The sequence below is a fragment of the Podarcis filfolensis genome, assembly GCF_964270895.1.
Source record: "Podarcis filfolensis genome assembly, chromosome: 4".
In the NCBI taxonomy this organism is placed as follows: domain Eukaryota; kingdom Metazoa; phylum Chordata; class Lepidosauria; order Squamata; family Lacertidae; genus Podarcis; species Podarcis filfolensis.
The window spans coordinates 39,635,369-39,652,395 of NC_139607.1; positions in this window are offsets into that span (position 1 = coordinate 39,635,369).

Sequence of the window (17,027 nt, forward strand, 5' to 3'; positions counted from 1 at the left end):
TGCATATAGCTCCATCTTGTTTGTACAGTGACAGGCAGCAGTTTGCCACATTTTCCAACAGAAGGCCCCCCATCCCCCAACCCTGCCTAGAGATGCCAGGGATTGTGGTTAGCAACTCCTCCAGGTTTCAGTAGTTTTCTATGGAGGATAATTGCAGGCCAAATCTTCTCAATTTGAAAAAATCCAGAAGAGGGAGATTAATAGTGGGGGCCACACATAGTTGCCCAACACTTGATGGTTTGATGGATGCCACATATTGTCAGCAAACAAGGGTACAGCATTCCAGTATGGAGAACACAATTTAGGCACGTGCTTGGACGAACCTAAGCCTCTGCTAACTGAGCTAAATGTCTCCCGCCTTTATCTTACCATTATTTGGTTCCTATTTAAAGTCAAGCCAAGAATATCATGGCATATATATTAATATTTGCTTTCACTTGGATCCTTATCTTCACTTATGGTGGCAATTTCAAACCATCTAAGGCTGCACTCCTATACCTGCTTGCCTAGAAATATGACCCACTGAACACAGTGGACTTCTGGGTAGAATTGCACTGTAAATGTGGACTACAATCTTTTAAGGACCATTACGTGATGGATGTTTGAAATGATTCACTCCACACAAACCCTGCTCTTTCTACCCAAGCAACAGTGGATAGCTATGTCACATTTACTTGGAAAGCTTTTTATTGTTTCTGTAAAAGTCAATCATATCTTTGAAAAGTTCAAACAATGCACCGCATCAATAAGTTATTGATTCCCACCACCTGGGCTGTTCTATGGGCTGACACATCGCAAGCTCAGAAGGAAAAGCTCCCATTACCCAAACCAGATTTGCTTCTCTAAGTGTATTATGTCTTGCCATTTCAAGGTGGGCGGGAAGCCTCAAATCTGATATTGTCTTTAACATTTACAATTCTATTTTTATTCAATTTATTGCGCCCTAGGGCAATCACATGTTATAAAAGTCCCATCCCTTTATCCATTTTACATCCGCATTTCAGAGGTAGTTGGAAAAAGCATTAAAAACACACATCCATTCGAAAAGCTGGAGCTCTAATAAAGTTTTAGCTTTAAGAAAAGCAGTCTTTGAAAAATAGGTAAAGCAATCAGATTGCTGCTGCTATTGCAGTGATTGGTTGTGGTGTATTTTCAATGGTCTGCACAACCTTTATGGATTTTAGGTATTCTTATCTACTTGTTCCTCATGTTCCCCATCCCCAAATTTACAGATCTCAAATTTACTCCAGCCTGAATCGATCCAGAGTTTGATTTTTCTCCTCTCGAAGCTATCACTTTACAAAGTGATAGATCCCATGGCGCTTCAGATTTAGAAGTAGGTAGCAGAAATACTCATCTCGGCTGGTCAATGGAAAGTAATTGGTTTTATGCTATTCCGTTTTTGTTCAGGAAAAAACAAATCATAGCATAGTTGTGTTTTTATAGCTTTTATAGTCAGTTAACATGCCTTTTTGTGGGACTAACCTGATTCCTCTTGTGTCTGAACTATCAGTTTCTGCCCCTCTTTGTAGGAGTCAGAAAAAGTGCTTGCTTTGCTTTTATTATTTCAGAGAATTTCAGTGAAATGTGAGCAGAAATTGCCAACATTCATTTATTTATCTCTTGTCTAGAATAGAAATCAACCCAGCAAATGCGATCAGTATTTGCTGTTGTTTCCAGTCTGCAGATTAGAGATAACATTGCATAACTGATTGCTCCCCACAATTTATATTGCACTTCCTTTGCATTGAAATGAAAGGTGTGGAATAACAGAATGAGAACATAATTAGCGGGCAGTGAGGTGAATAATATAGTTTTTGTCATAATCTGAACTGCAGCGGAATGGAAACAGCACTGCTTGTTATGAATATGGGATGGAACAGATATTGATGCCTGCTTACAGACCACACTTTCCATTGCATTTTCCCATCACTTTACTTATAAAGAAAAGTCTGCTTTGTGGTTTGTTGTTATTTCTTGCACAAGAGCATTTATCAGCTTTAATTGCACAACCTGAATTTCCAATAGTAACAGTCTGGAAGCACCCTTATACACAGTTCCCTTGTTGATGAGTTTATAGCCTTGTTTGGCCGTAAAGTTTACTGATAGCCTTAGGCAAGTTGCTTACATTTTGTTTAACTTAGAACCATAGAATCATAGAGTTGGAAGGGACCCCAAGTGTCCAAACACCTGCAATGCAGGAATCTCAACACGGTGGTTCCCCAACCAATTTGAAACCATACCTGACCCTGCTTAGCTTCGCAAATGTGCTATCAGCGTTATTGCTGCATCACTAGGAGTACACTTGCTTTACAGGATTGCTGTGAGGCTAAAATGCTTTTCTAATGTCCTTGGGAAAAGAAGGAAACACGAATAAGTTCAACATAAGTAGCTCATTATTTTCAGTGATTGTCACTTCCATCTATGGTAAATAGTTAAGCTGTTTTGGGGAGTGGGGCACAGATCACTGCCTGAAGTATGGCTAAATGATATGAATGGATTGCCCTGTATGAAGGATGACCAATAAGATGCCCTGCAGATGTTGTGGAACTCCATCTCTCATCAGTTCAAGCCAGCACAGTCAATTGTCAGGGATGATGAGAGCTGTAGTTCAGCAACATCAGGAAAGTACCACTTTGTCACTATAGGCTCTTTTAAATGTGATATTAATATGAAATAATTAATTATATAATTATGGAAGTGAGAGCTGGACCATAAAGAAGGCTGATCGCCAAAGAATCGATGCTTTTGAATTATGGTGCTGGAGGAGACTCTTGAGAGTCCCACGGACTGCAAGAAGATCAAACCTCTCCATTCTTAAGGAAATCAGCCCTGAGTGCTCACTGGAAGGACAGATCCTGAAGCTGAGGCTCCAATACTTTGGCCACCTCATGAGAAGAGAAGACTCCCTGGAAAAGACCCTGATGTTGGGAAAGATGGAGGGTGCAAGGAGAAGGGGACGACAGAGGACAAGATGGCTGGATAGTGTTCTCGAAGGTACCAGCATGAGTTTGACGAAACTGCAGGAGGCAGTGGAAGACAGGAGTGCCTGGCGTGCTCTGGTCCATGGGGTCACAAAGAGCCGGGCACAACTAAATGACTAAACAACAACAAAAATATGAAATGTGATTTTCTAACATCTTTGAATATCATATTCAGTTGTACATGGAATCAAGGGAACAGTAGAGCAGATCTGATGCAATTTTCGCTGGTTGAAAAGTGCTTTGATATTGCCAAGTCTTTAAAAATAATAATACAGTAATGAGGAGGAGGTTTCTTAGAAACACTACTTACCCAAAGTGCTGGAAACAAAGGAACACCCTTTGGGCAAACCCGAGAATGGATATCTGATTAAATTGCTGCTTGTGCTTCAAAAAGCTCTCTTAACTTAGTATCTATAATCCACTTATGAGCATGATTCACACATAGAACATCAATAAATATCTCCATAATTTAAAGGCCTGCAGTCATTTCCTCTCCACAGGGAACCCAACGGACTCCACTTCTGTGAAGGGTATTAGAGGTCTCTAAAAAATCTCAGCAGCATCACTGAACTACAGTTCTCAAGATTCTTTGGGAAAAGCCACAATGAGAAAACCTGCAAAAAACTGATATAAATATACGGTATTGATCTGCCTCTGGAATATGGAAAGCAATAATGGAAAGCAATAATGGCTGTTGTGTGAGACAGAGGGACTGCTGCCAAGTCAACAAAAATGAAATCAATCAATCAATAAAGGGCAGCATACTGAGAAAGAAAATCTCATTACTTTGGCAGCAGAGTTTGCTGCCAACTCAGTGTCCAACACCAGGTTTTCAACAACTTGGAAGCAGTTCAGGCTGATGATGGGCTTTTTGGCTCCTCACTTTTCTGTGGACCAGGAAGGACCAGCCTACATCACCAGCCTTGACCACAGGACTCATAATCCATGTAACTGATCTAGTCTACAATTGCTGTGTCAAGGTCATTTTGACTTTGGTCTGATGTTCCAATTTATAACTTAAACTGGACTGATTAATAAACCCATTAGATTCCTTGTTTTGGCTTTGATTTATTTACCATCAATAGCTGGTTGGTGTGAGGGCCAATCACTATGGAGATACAAGCTGTACCACTGTATCACTGTTGGAATCTAGAACTATAATCCTTGCCTTTATCCTCATTTAGGACTATGCAGACTAAGTCTCCACAGACTGAGCCTTATATTTGCGTATACTACAAAATACATATTCTAACCATGAGCTGCTGTCAACATTTGCGTTAATTCCAATATGTACTTCAAACATAAAGATAAAAGAAGTTATAGAAGTGATATGGAAGGCAATAAAAGCTGTCAAATACTTTCACAACAAATCATATTATTTGGAGTTTGTATCCTCCACATTAGTATAATGTTTACAAAAAAGAAAATAATGATAGCAGGAAGGAAGGTACATAAATGCAGATTGCCAATGCACGTTGAATGTCCCTCTGTAAAAAATCATCATCATCACGGATCTCTTTTAAAAATGTATTTATGAAGAGAATTGGTAAAAATAAAGGCACTTAGTAAAGGGACACAGGAGAAGGCAAGAATGCAAAAGAAGACAAATTATTATGTTTGGAATGACAGACCACAGCAAGCTGAGTATTCAAAAGCTTTAAAAGCTTGCAAATCAGGTGCTATTGTCACCCTCTGCTTTTACGTAAATATTTGGAATAAAATCTTTTTCCTCAGCATTGCTAAAATCAATTTGTTTTAACTTGGTGGGCTAACTAATGCAAACACTCAGGTCTGAAACTGTGTCTCATCTCTCTTACGTGGGGAGGAGGGAAAAGAGAACTTTATTTTTGTGAACTTCCTTAACTTATCTTAGCATCCAGGCCTATACATGATGTAGAATGGTTACGGTTTAAATCATGTTATAAATTATAGTCATCTCTATTTACACTCTGATTTCTGTACAGATATTCACATCATTTAGATCAGGGGTTGGCAGACTTTAGAGCTGCTGAAACTTTTTTCTTTTTTGACTCTAACTCCAAGATCTACCAGCCAGGGCCAGGTACAAAAGACCGTCTCATTAGAATGAAAGGACAACATGCACATGAGCATATTCTGAGCCTGTGAGTTTGTTTTCAGTGGCAGCCCATTCAGCAAAAGCGCATTTCCTCTCCCTCAAAGAATCCTGGGAACTGTAAATTGTCAAGGGAATTAGAATCTTAGAATTGTAGAGTTGGAAGGGATCCACAGGGTCACCTGGTCCAATCCTCTGCAGTCCAGGAATCAGAACTAAATAACTAAACTACAGTTCCCAGGATTCTTTTGGGGGGGAGCATTGCTTTAAATGTATGGTATGTACAATACGTGTCAGGCTTCAGGGACTCACTTCCTCTCCCCATTCCTAGAGATGAAGGTGCTCCCAGTTAAGGGTTCCACCCACTTCCTCCCTAGTCACCCATGTCACTTCTGTGTCCTGCAACCTGGTCTCGCAACCACTGGGCTTTCTGTGCTGCCACCTTATCTGCTCTCCTTGACCTTGGGCTGAGTGGATGGACACTTTCTAGCGAAAGTGAGTCTGTTAACTCTCTCTTTCCCAGTTCTTTTTCTCCTAGCTGTTCACCACCCAGTTCTTCCCAACTTCTGTCTTCTGAACTACGTCCCTCTGCAAACCACTGTTCCAAATCTATACTGTCCCACTGCTCCCGGGAAGATTCAGGATCCTGGTCAGGAACAGGGGGAGGCTCCCACTATTCTTCCTCAGTGCAGCCCTCCTCAGCACGGTCCCTGACAGTACATAGCTAAAGTATTTTCAAACAAACATCCACTCCTGGTTAGCTTTCTTCATTTCAACAGGCTCATTTAGGTAGGGAAAACTCATTTTGTTGTTCTTGCCTTTGGGAACAAGAAAGCCTTGCTGATTCACTGCAGAGTAGAACTACCTTCTGCCCAGCCTAATTTAGAGGTGTTCCGATATCTCCTCCATTTTGCCTGTTTATGAGGCTTCATGTGCTGCTGTTTTTCTTCACATCTAAGCAAAATAATTTCCTTCGGTAACCCATAGCTCCCTTATTACGTAGCATTATGATGTCTTTCATCGACTGTATTTGTTTCATCCTCTAATTTTGTCATTCCTTTCAAAAGCAATCTAGTTTCTCTCACTTCATTTGTTCTTTATAGAGCCGTTATCCTTATGGCTTCTGACTCCTGTTTGGCCCTCAGTCTTGATGAATGGCTTAATTAACTTGTATTACCAATGCGTAAATGACCAATTTCCATCACGTTGAAGACCATCTCCCTTCATCGTGCTTAGCATTCAAATCTAGGTCCTAATTTTGAACCTCACCTTTCATTTTCGGAGAGAAAGCTTCTGCCTCCCACTCTACCCTCCCTACAAAAAAACAAGCAAAGAAGGGGGGAGGAATGATGAAAGGGATGCTGTTGGCTCAAAAACAGAAGGCCAAAATGAGAAGTTCAATTTTAAAATAATCTTGAAAAATTAAAGCTAGTGTCATGGCTTTTTTAAAGTATGAGATCTGAACTTTTCAGTCATTATGTCTGCAATGCGAAGGTTTTCTGCTTAAGAAAAGATTGTTCTGTGAACCACCCCAAGACTTCTGGGTATAGGGCGGTATATAAATTCAGTAAATAATAATAATAATAGTATTAGTTCCACTGAAATCCGTAAAAACCATGCCAGGATATTGGCCTGTGGATTGCAGCCTATGTAACTGTGGAGTGTGAGGACTATGCATTGTGTATTGGGTAGAACTACCATTGATGTTTATTATGCTGCTGTCACTGGTTGAGATGGGAGGAAAAAATGAACAGGAGAAATAGCAAGTAACAGTATAAAAAGTATACGGCATCTTTTTATTAAAAAAAACTCCCTGTTTGGAATATGTTTATTTTTTTTTTAAATACATATTTATTAAGGTTTTACAAAACAAAGAATTTCATCATTTCAAAATGCATCATTTCCATACATAAAGCTCAAGAAAAACAAAAATATATGACAGAAAATAAAAAAGAGAAAAAGGAAAATAGAAAAGCAGAGAAAGAAAAAACACTCTTTCTTAAATTTATAAAGTTCCATACCCCTCTGTCTTGACCTCCTCACATCCCCCTTTTTTGTGTTCCACTTTACTCCAATCAAATTCAGCAAATTCAAAACCTTGTTTCAACCGTACTTAATGTTATATTCTAATTATTATGTCCCCATTTTCCATTTTTTTTTTAATCCGTACCTCATCTTATAAAATATGACATAATATTGTTCTGTTCAAAACCCCTTATCCTTTTTTTTCTTAGATTCTTCTTTTCACACACCTTTGACCAAAGTCACACAAACCCTGTTACTTTTACTTCCCACATCCTATTGACACTCAAAGATTTTGCAGTATTTTTGTAGATAGTCCTTAAACTTTTTCCAGTCCTGTTCCATCGATTCTTCTCCCTGGTCACGGATTCTGCCAGTCATTTCAGCCATCTCCATGTAGTCTATCACTTGCGTCTGCCATTCCTCCACGGTGGGTAGATCCTGTGTCTTCCAAAATTTAGCTAAAAGTATTCTTGCTGCTGTTTGGAATATGTTTATAATGACTTGTTAATTATACACAATGAGCACACAAAGCTTTTAAAACCAAATTGTTGAATATACAGAAAGAAGCTAGAGCATTAATAAACTCTAAGCAGATCACACACACACACACACACACGAAAAAGTTAAAGGACAAGTTGTCAAAAAATACCAAAATATATCATTGAGAATCCAAGCTTCATGCTCTTTAAGTAATCATGTTTTTGACTATGATCAATGAATTTTTGCCACTTAATCAAAAAGGGGTACTCAACAAAAATTTTGGTAATGAATTTATGGCAGTATTACAAGATGTATATCATAATAGCCAGGCAAAGGTTGGGATAAATAGACAAGGCTCAAATCCATTTCCCATGCAGTGAGATATGAAGCAGGGGTGCCCTTACACAAAATGAAGAAAGCACCAACAGCAGTCAAACCAGAGAGGGAAAACTCATTTACCTTTACTTACATTTTGTGTCATATTTAGAAGGACTTTTTTGGGGGGGGCAGTTCTTATTTTCATTTTTAGGTGTTTGGTTTGTCATTCATTTTTGTTGAATACATTTTTTCTTGTTTATACATTTTATGTTTGTCATATTTTTATTTTAAAAACACACTTGATAATTTGTTCCATGAGGTGTTATGAGAAGGTGTCACATGTTATACTCACTATCCCATTTGCTATGTGTGTTGTTTCTATATTTATAGTGCCCTCGAGGAAGGAGTTCTTTCAAAAATATGTTGGGCATGGACTAAATTTTCATTTCTCCAGTATTTAGTCCAGCTGGCTATATTTCTACATCCTCATGTTTTCTTTTTTATTCCCTGCGAAAATTTGTTTAATGCACATATTTCCTATCATGGTGATTTTGCATGCATTTTTGCCAAATAGGCGCATTTTTGCAAGCATCGCCCCCTTAAAATCATGTATTTCTGTGTGTTTGTTTCCATGAATGTATGGCTTTTTACACATTCGTGTTTTTTTGTTTGGAGAACTGCATTGCAAAATTCAAAGAAGCACAAACTTTGAAAGATAGCTGTGTTTAGTTTACAAATTGGGGAACCCATTGATCATCCTCATTGTGTGTTGTCCAAGAATGGATTGGCACCAGCAGCATTAAAGGACAACACATCCAGAGCCAGTGTGGTGTAGTGGTTAAGACTGGTAGACTCGTAATCTGGTGAACTGGGTTCACTTCCCCGCTCCTCCACATGCAGCTGCTGGGTGACCTTGGGCCAGTCACACTTCTCTGAAGTCTCTCAGCCCCACTCACCTCACAGAGTGTCTGTTGTGGGGGAGGAAGGGAAAGGAGAATGTTAGCCGCTTTGAGACTCCTTCAGGTAGTGATAAAGCGGGATATCAAATCCAAACTCTTCTTCTCCTCTTCTCCATCTGAAATTATATAACTGCAAGTGGCTGAAGTTTCACAACAAATAACTACTTGTGAGTCAGTTAAGGAGAAGTAGAATTATAATGTTACCTATGTAATGACACAATTATTGCTTGAGATATGCTGCCATATTCATTTGTTGAACATCTAGCATTTCTAAAACTCTAATACAGTGTGCTTGAAGATGACAGGCCCACTTTTCAACACGAGCTCTCTCTGCTGCGGGAGAATATATAAAAGCTCTTGGAAGGACCATTTGTAAAGAAATCCACTTCACCAGTCATGCTTGGACTAGCAATCAATCAGAAGGGTGTCTTTTACAGTGCATTAGGTCAAAATTACTATTTGTTAAGGTGCCAGGCAGCCCTCGGCACCTGTAGATTTGGAAAAAGTAACACAGCTGCTTGTATTCAATCCAAGCTGAATGAGTCCATCACTCAATGGCTGCATCCTTTGGGCATAAAAGTGGGCTATAGATTTGCCAGTGGGCTCTTGATAATGGCAAAGCACTGTGAAAGCAGCTGTGTACTCCAAACTCAAACACATTCATTGTACAGCCCACTCTTAGAACTTCAGGGGGAGAAGGTGAAGGAAATTCTTAGAAATTTGGTCAAAGCCATTGAAAATGTTTGACAATGCAAAGGCAGATCTCTGGCCAGTTCCATCATTCTTGTCTGCTGCTCCTGGCAAGTATATTTGTGTATATCCTTATAAAAGTAAAATAAAGCTGCAAAAAGACGCATGTGCTCTTCAGAAAGTTGCCACAATTGCAGTGTTTCTCTACCTCTCTTTTAAATGGGAACCAGTGAAGGTGGTGAAGGTCCTGTGTGAGTGCCTGGAGGCGGTTGGGGGATGGATGGCGGCTAATGGATTGAGGCTGAATCCTGACAAGACAGAAGTACTGTTCTTGGGGGACAGGGGGTGGGCTGGTGTGGAGGACTCCCTGGTCCTGAATGGGGTAACTGTGCCCCTGAAGGACCAAATGCACAGCCTGGGAGTTATTTTGGACTCACAGCTGTCCATGGAGGCGCAGGTCAACTTTGTATCCAGGGCAGCTGTCTACCAGCTCCATCTGGTACTCAGGCTGAGACCCTACCTACCCGCAGACTGCCTCGCCAGAGTAGTGCATGCTCTAATTATCTCCCGCTTGGAATACTGCAACGCGCTTTATGTGGGGCTACCTTTGAAGGTGACCCGGAAACTACAACTAATCCAGAATGCAGCAGCTAGACTGGTGACTGGCAGTGGCTGACGTGACCATATAACACCGGTCTTGAAAGACCTACACTGGCTCCCAGTACGTTTCTGAGCACAATTTAAAGTGTTGGTGCTGACCTTTAAAGCCCTAAACGGCCTTGGCCCAGTATACGTGAAGGAGCATCTCCACCCCCATCGTTCTGCCCAGACACTGAGGTCCAGTGCCGAGGGCCTTATGACGGTTCCCTCATTGCGAGATGTGAGGTTACAGGGAAGCAGGCAGAGGGCCTTCTTGGTAGTGGCACCCGCCCTGTGGAACGCCCTCCCATCCAATGTCAAAGAGAACAACTACCAGACTTTTAGAAGACATCTGAAGGCAGCCCTGTTTAGGGAAGTTTCTAATGTGTGACATTTTAATGTATTTTTAATCTTTGTTGGAAGTTGCCCAGAGTGGCTGGGGAAACCCAGTCAGATGGGCAGGGTACAAATAAATAACAACCATAATAATAATAATAATAATAATTAATTAATGGATGTGGGGTCACCAGCCAGGAAGGGGAGCTGCATAGGCAACCATGCATATCTTATTGGTAGCCATAGGAGCCAACTCCTAGGTGCCGAGGTCCCTTCGGCTCCCCCAATAAAATATTTGAGGTGGCCCGGCCTCCCTAAAGTTGATAGACATTGCCATTCAAATGGTGTGTGTGTGCCACACCATGTGATCGATTATGCATGGTTGGGCTTACCTGGCCCCCACAAATATTTTATTCAAGTTGGCATGCCTGTTGGTAGCCAGCCTATAAGCATCCAAGCCTCAGAGTTTCCCCAGCTCTAGGGGTGAAATTAGTACTTCTTGGCCCCCCAAAACATTATCCTTTTAAAACGACTCTCTTTTTTGTTGCTATTGGATACTGTTCATACCCATTGCTTCCCTTCTCTCCTATTGTTTCAGTGGCAGACTTTTTTTTTTAACTACTACTGTTGTGCTAGGAGTTTAAACATCCTCATTTTTCACACTTTCTGATCCATGCTTTTTTAATGTTGACATATCAGACTAGGTGCATCATGAAGGCTATTTTTAAAGTTTGTATAGCTCAGATATCAGTTTAAACACTGCACACATCAAACACACACAGCAGATTAGAAAATTGCAAACTGTAGGCAATTAATAGATATTTAAACTCACAGGATCGAACAGGGCCTGTAATCCAGATGATTGTCCAGAGCAAATATACTCTAAACCCACTCAGAAATTACATTCCACATGCAGTCATGAATGGAAACTTTGAGAGAGAGGTATTAGACCAGTTCAAACACAATTAACACCAGTATGTCGATAAAAACATTGGCTACAGATAAAATGCACTGTGAGAGCTTCATGCCAGGAAAGTTATCATACAATATTGCGGATTGCATAGGTGAATATAAATATCATGCTGCAGTCCTAAGCTCCATTGAATTTAATATGACTTACTTTTGAGTAATAATAATAATAATAATAATAATAATAATAATAATAAATTTATTTATATCCCGCCCTCCCCAGCTGAAGCCGGGCTCAGGGCGGCTAACAACAATAAAATAGTACAACATACCAAAATCATTCATTATAAAATTAACTCAAATCAAACTGATGGCAACCACTGGGCCAGAGCTCTGCGAAGATTGCCAAAGGAGGTTAGAACTGCGCTGCTACCTTCAAACTAATAACAACATCCCTTCTCCCCAGCAGCATCGGAACTACTTTAAATGCTTTAAAAACTGCCCAGGAGATATGATTGAAGTGTAGCAGAAAAATGCTTATTATAAATAAATAGCATGTGCAACTAGAGGATGGACAGATCAGTCTATTCCTGGTCCATGTCACTTCCACATGTGTTCATTCCTAAATCCATTCAATATTGTTTCCTCGTTAATCTGCGGAATGAGATTTGATGCAGAATGAGGCTGCCCAGAACATTCCTCAGCATTAAGAAGCAATTAGCTAACTATATTGCCAGGAAATTAGCACTATTTGTGAAGTCCTAAAAGGCTATTGGGGGGGGGGCGGTCCACTGTCCCTCAGACCTTGTGGGAGGTCAGACTATATTTTGGAAAAAATATATGAACGAATTCCTATGCCCCACAAATAACCCAGAGATGCATTTTAAATAAAAGCACACATTCTACTCATGTAAAAACATGCTGATTCCTGGACCATCCACGGGCTGGTTTGCCTACCCATGTGTTAGACTGTACACTCTGCAATTTTTGAAATACTAAATGGTTTTCAGATGCCTTAAAATGAAATAAGCAATATAAGTTGCTTCCAAGTAAGGCTAATTCTGATCATAAAAGTAGAACTACCTAAAACTCTATATTTGTTTACATTTTGAGTTACTAGTATCATGCTTCTGTTAAAACACTCATCTTTCAGCATGAGGCAGTAGCAGCACAATCTTTTACATGTCTACTCAGACGTAAGCCCCACTCACTTCAGTGTGGCTTACTACTAAGTAAGTGCATGCAGTTTTGCAGCCTAAATGAATGTAAGCATTGGATAACAACTTGGGTAAAGTCTTCCCTCTGGGATCATCTAATGTCCCTCCTAAAGCCATGGTTTTGTAATACATTATTTCTTATTTTTATTTTCATTTGTTGGATATCAGTAACGGTCTGGCTGGCAGTTACAGATTTTATTTTTATCCCAGTGGTTTATATACTTAATTGAATCCTTAATCCTTTGTTATTATTTTTTCCCTTTTAAACACAGGAAACCAATTACAATGTTCGGCTTCCATTCACCTCCGGATCTTTAATCCTCTTGAGGATCCTACTGATGCTTCTGTAAATTGTAATTAAGAACAGAAATAGGGCATGCTATGTTACACATCAAGCTTGCTATTGAACAGGCAACTTTCATTAAGAAATAATCACCATCTCTGCATGAATAGAGTTGGAGGTTATGATAGCAGGAGGGTAATGATGGATGTGAGCAGACTTTTAAATAGTTTGAGAGCATATAGTCCCTTTGCATCTAGGCTACGTCTGGCAGCCAGTCTTCAGTGCAGTTCTGCTGATGAAGCTATTTTTGTTCCAAACTGTCATTTGGAAGCTCGGCTGATTAAACTACTAAGGCTGCAATCCCATGCACACCTAACCAAGATCAAGTCCCAGTCCCATTTTGACGTGCTTCTGAGTAGACATGCATTGGATTGTGCTGTAAATCACTTTTCTGCCATTGGCTTTTGATTAAGTCTACATGACAAGATTAATATAGCTATCTATTAATCACAGCTTAATGTTTCTCCAATGACATTTTCATGGGTTTGGTTTTTTTTTACTCTAATGATTCTGCAGTTCCTGTTTTCTGTTATGCCTAAATAATTTAGTTGCATTACATGAATTACAGGCTCAATCCTGCACTTGAGATACGTTCACTGAGGAGTGATAGGATATGATGGCTATCCTGGTGAAACTGAATTAGGGTGAGAGAACTTGAGTTATGTTGGAGAACTGTGAAGACCCAGTGCAACCCCATGCCAGCATATTGGTTCTATTGGTATAAGGTTCCAAGCCAGAACTGAGGTAGGGGTGGGGCATGAGTGGCAAAGGGTCGTACTGGACTTATGCCCAATCCTACACCAGAGCTTTTCTTTTTTTTTTTTAAATACATATTTATTAAAGTTTTAGAAAACAAAGAATTCATCATTTCAAAATGTATCATTTCCATACATAAAGCTCAAGAAACACAACAATATGTGACAGAAAAAAGAAAAAAGTGAAAGAAGAAAAATAGAAAAACAGAAAAAAGAAAAACACTCTTTCTTAAATTTGTAAAGTTCCATGCCCCTCTGTCTTGACCTCCTCACATCACTTTACTCCAATCAGATTCAGCAAATTCAAAACCTTGTTTCAACCATACTTAATGTTATATTCTAATTATTATGTCCCCATTTTCCATTTATTTTAATCCGTACCTCATCTTATAAAATATGACATAATATTGTTCTGTTCATAACCCCTTATCCTTTTTTTTCTTAGATTCTTCTTTTCACACACCTTTGACCAGAGTCACACAAACCCTGTTACTTTTACTTCCCACATCCTATTGACACTCAAAGATTTTACAGTATTTTTGTAAATAGTCCTTAAACTTTTTCCAGTCCTGTTCCATCGATTCTTCTCCCTGGTCACGGATTCTGCCAGTCATTTCAGCCATCTCCATGTAGTCTATCACTTGCGTCTGCCATTCCTCCACGGTGGGTAGATCCTGTGTCTTCCAATATTTAGCTAAAAGTATTCTTGCTGCTGTTGTTGCATACATAAAGAATGTTCTATCTTTCTTTGGCACCCATTGGCCAACTATGCCCAAGAGAAAGGCCTCTGGTTTCTTGGGGAAGGTACTTTTAAGTACTTTCTTAAGTTCATTATATATCATTTCCCAGTAAGCCTTAACTCTTGGGCAAGTCCACCAGAGGTGAAAGAATGTTCCCTCAGCTTCTTTACATTTCCAACATTTATTGTCAGGCAGGTGATAGATTTTAGCAAGCTTGACTGGGGTCATGTACCACCTGTAAATCATTTTCATAATGTTCTCCTTTAAGGCAATACATGCCGTAAATTTCATACCGGTGGTCCACAACTGCTCCCAATCAGCAAACATAATATTATGACCTAGATCCTGCGCCCATTTGATCATTGCTGATTTGACCGTTTCATCCTGCGTGTTCCATTTCAACAGCAAGTTATACATCTTTGACAAAATCTTAGTTTTTGGTTCTAACAGTTCTGTTTCCAATTTCGATTTATCCACCTGGAAGCCAATTTTTCTATCCAAATTATAGGCCTCTCTTATTTGATAGTAATGAAGCCAATCTCGCACTTTGTCTTTTAATTTTTCAAAACTCTGCAGTTTCAATCTGTCACCTTCTTGTTCCCCTACACCAGAGCTTTTCATGTTGGTGACACACTTTTTAGACATGCATCATTTCACGAAACAGTAATTCAGTTTTGCACCATTTTGTGACACAGTAATTCAGTTTTACTAGCAAACCAGAGGTTAAACTAACCCCTTTCCAGCCCTGGGAGGAGTGTGGAGAGCCAACACACTAACATGCCAGGACACACAGTTTTGAAAGCTCTGTCCCACACCCCTTTAGACCCCGCTCCCCCAGCCCAGTCTCACAACAACAGCTCAACTTCAACCACAGAACTGTGAGGGAAATACCCACCATAGGATTAAATGGAAAAGGGGTGATTACTGCCTTCCTAGGACCCCCTACTTCCACTCACCTCACAATGAGGTAGAATAGGATTTGGAGTAACTCCATGTCCAGTCACAGCACACCAATGCCCACATATAAACTCTCACCAGAGAGACAGTAACCCTGGACTCTGAGGCTGTGTATTCTCACTTGCAAACTAGTGATCTATCAACCTAAAGTATGACCACAATAAAAACCCAACAACCAATTAACATTTCTTGGCCGTATAATTTTGAATTTGAAGGAAACCCTGGAAATGCTCCTTTTTTCTCTCAATGCTTGGAAATGAATTTTCACAGTCCTAGATTTCACATATGATTACATCAAGGTTCTTTGGGTGAAGTCTCTTACCAAGGCACAGATATCCTCTTGTGCAGGAATAAAAACATCCTGTGCAAAGAACATTCTGTTACCCACGGGTAGTATTGTAATGCTCTCTACATGGGGCTACCCTTGAAAATGGTCCCGTAGTGGCAGCTGGTGCAGAATGCCACTGCTCAGCTGTTGCACTGAGCTGCAAGAGGAGACTGCGTCACCTTTGATCCTCAAAATACGGCACTGGATGCCTGTGAGCTAGTGGGCCCAATCCAAGGAGCTGGTACTAGGGAACAAAGCCCTGAATTACTTAGAACCAAGTACCTGAAGAAGTGCCTTCCACAGAACCTTCCAACCCAGATTCTCCAATTGCAGAGAGACAGGCTGCTCACAGTTTTGTCAGTAGGAGTGGGAAAGAGAGTGGTGATATGAGGCATTGGGGTTATTGGTGAGGGGGGGGGTATTTATGGAACTCTCTCACAGGTGAAATCAGGCAGTCCTCTACCTTGGCTATGTTCAGGCAGAACATTAAAATATTTATTTGTTGAGGGCCTTCAAGTTTAGTTTGGTATAAGACTTTACTGTGCTTTCAATGAGGTCTTCAAATGCTGTATGACTTTTTGAAGGCGTATCCAATGTGGTACCCTCCAGATCTTGCTAGTCTTCAACTTCCAACAGTCCCAGAAAGCCTGGTCAATAGTCAGGGATAAGTAGTCCAAAAACATCACCTTGGGTAACCCTGATTTATTGTATTATTGTATGGTGTCTGTCACCCTGAGCTCCATTTTGGGAGGAAGGGCAGAGTACAAATGTAATTTATTAATACATACATTAACATTAGTTGTGAGAGTAGTCAGTGAATGGAGGGGCCATAGCAGAGCATCCATCTGCTTTGTGTGCCAAAGGTCCGTGGTTCAATCTCTGGCATCTCTAGGTATGACTGGGATAGACTTCCTGTGTGAAACCTTGGAGAGCTCTTAAGCTAGGTGGACCCAAGGATCTAACATAATATAATATAAGGTAGCTGCCTGTGATCCTATGGAAAACAACAGCAGATTGTGCATCCCAGAACATTGGAGAATACCTAATGTGTTTGTTCTATGTAGAAATAAGTGCTGGTAATTCAGACCTCTGAAACACAGGAAGAAATTCAGATAAGGAGAATTTCAGATACACCCATATACCGAACACACACTTGGCATTTCTGCAGAAAATCTCCCTCACCCCTACCACGCAACTGGGAATCCACAAGAATCCAGTACTGTTCAAATTAAATAGATACACAACTCAAACCCATATATGTTTATTGGACAGA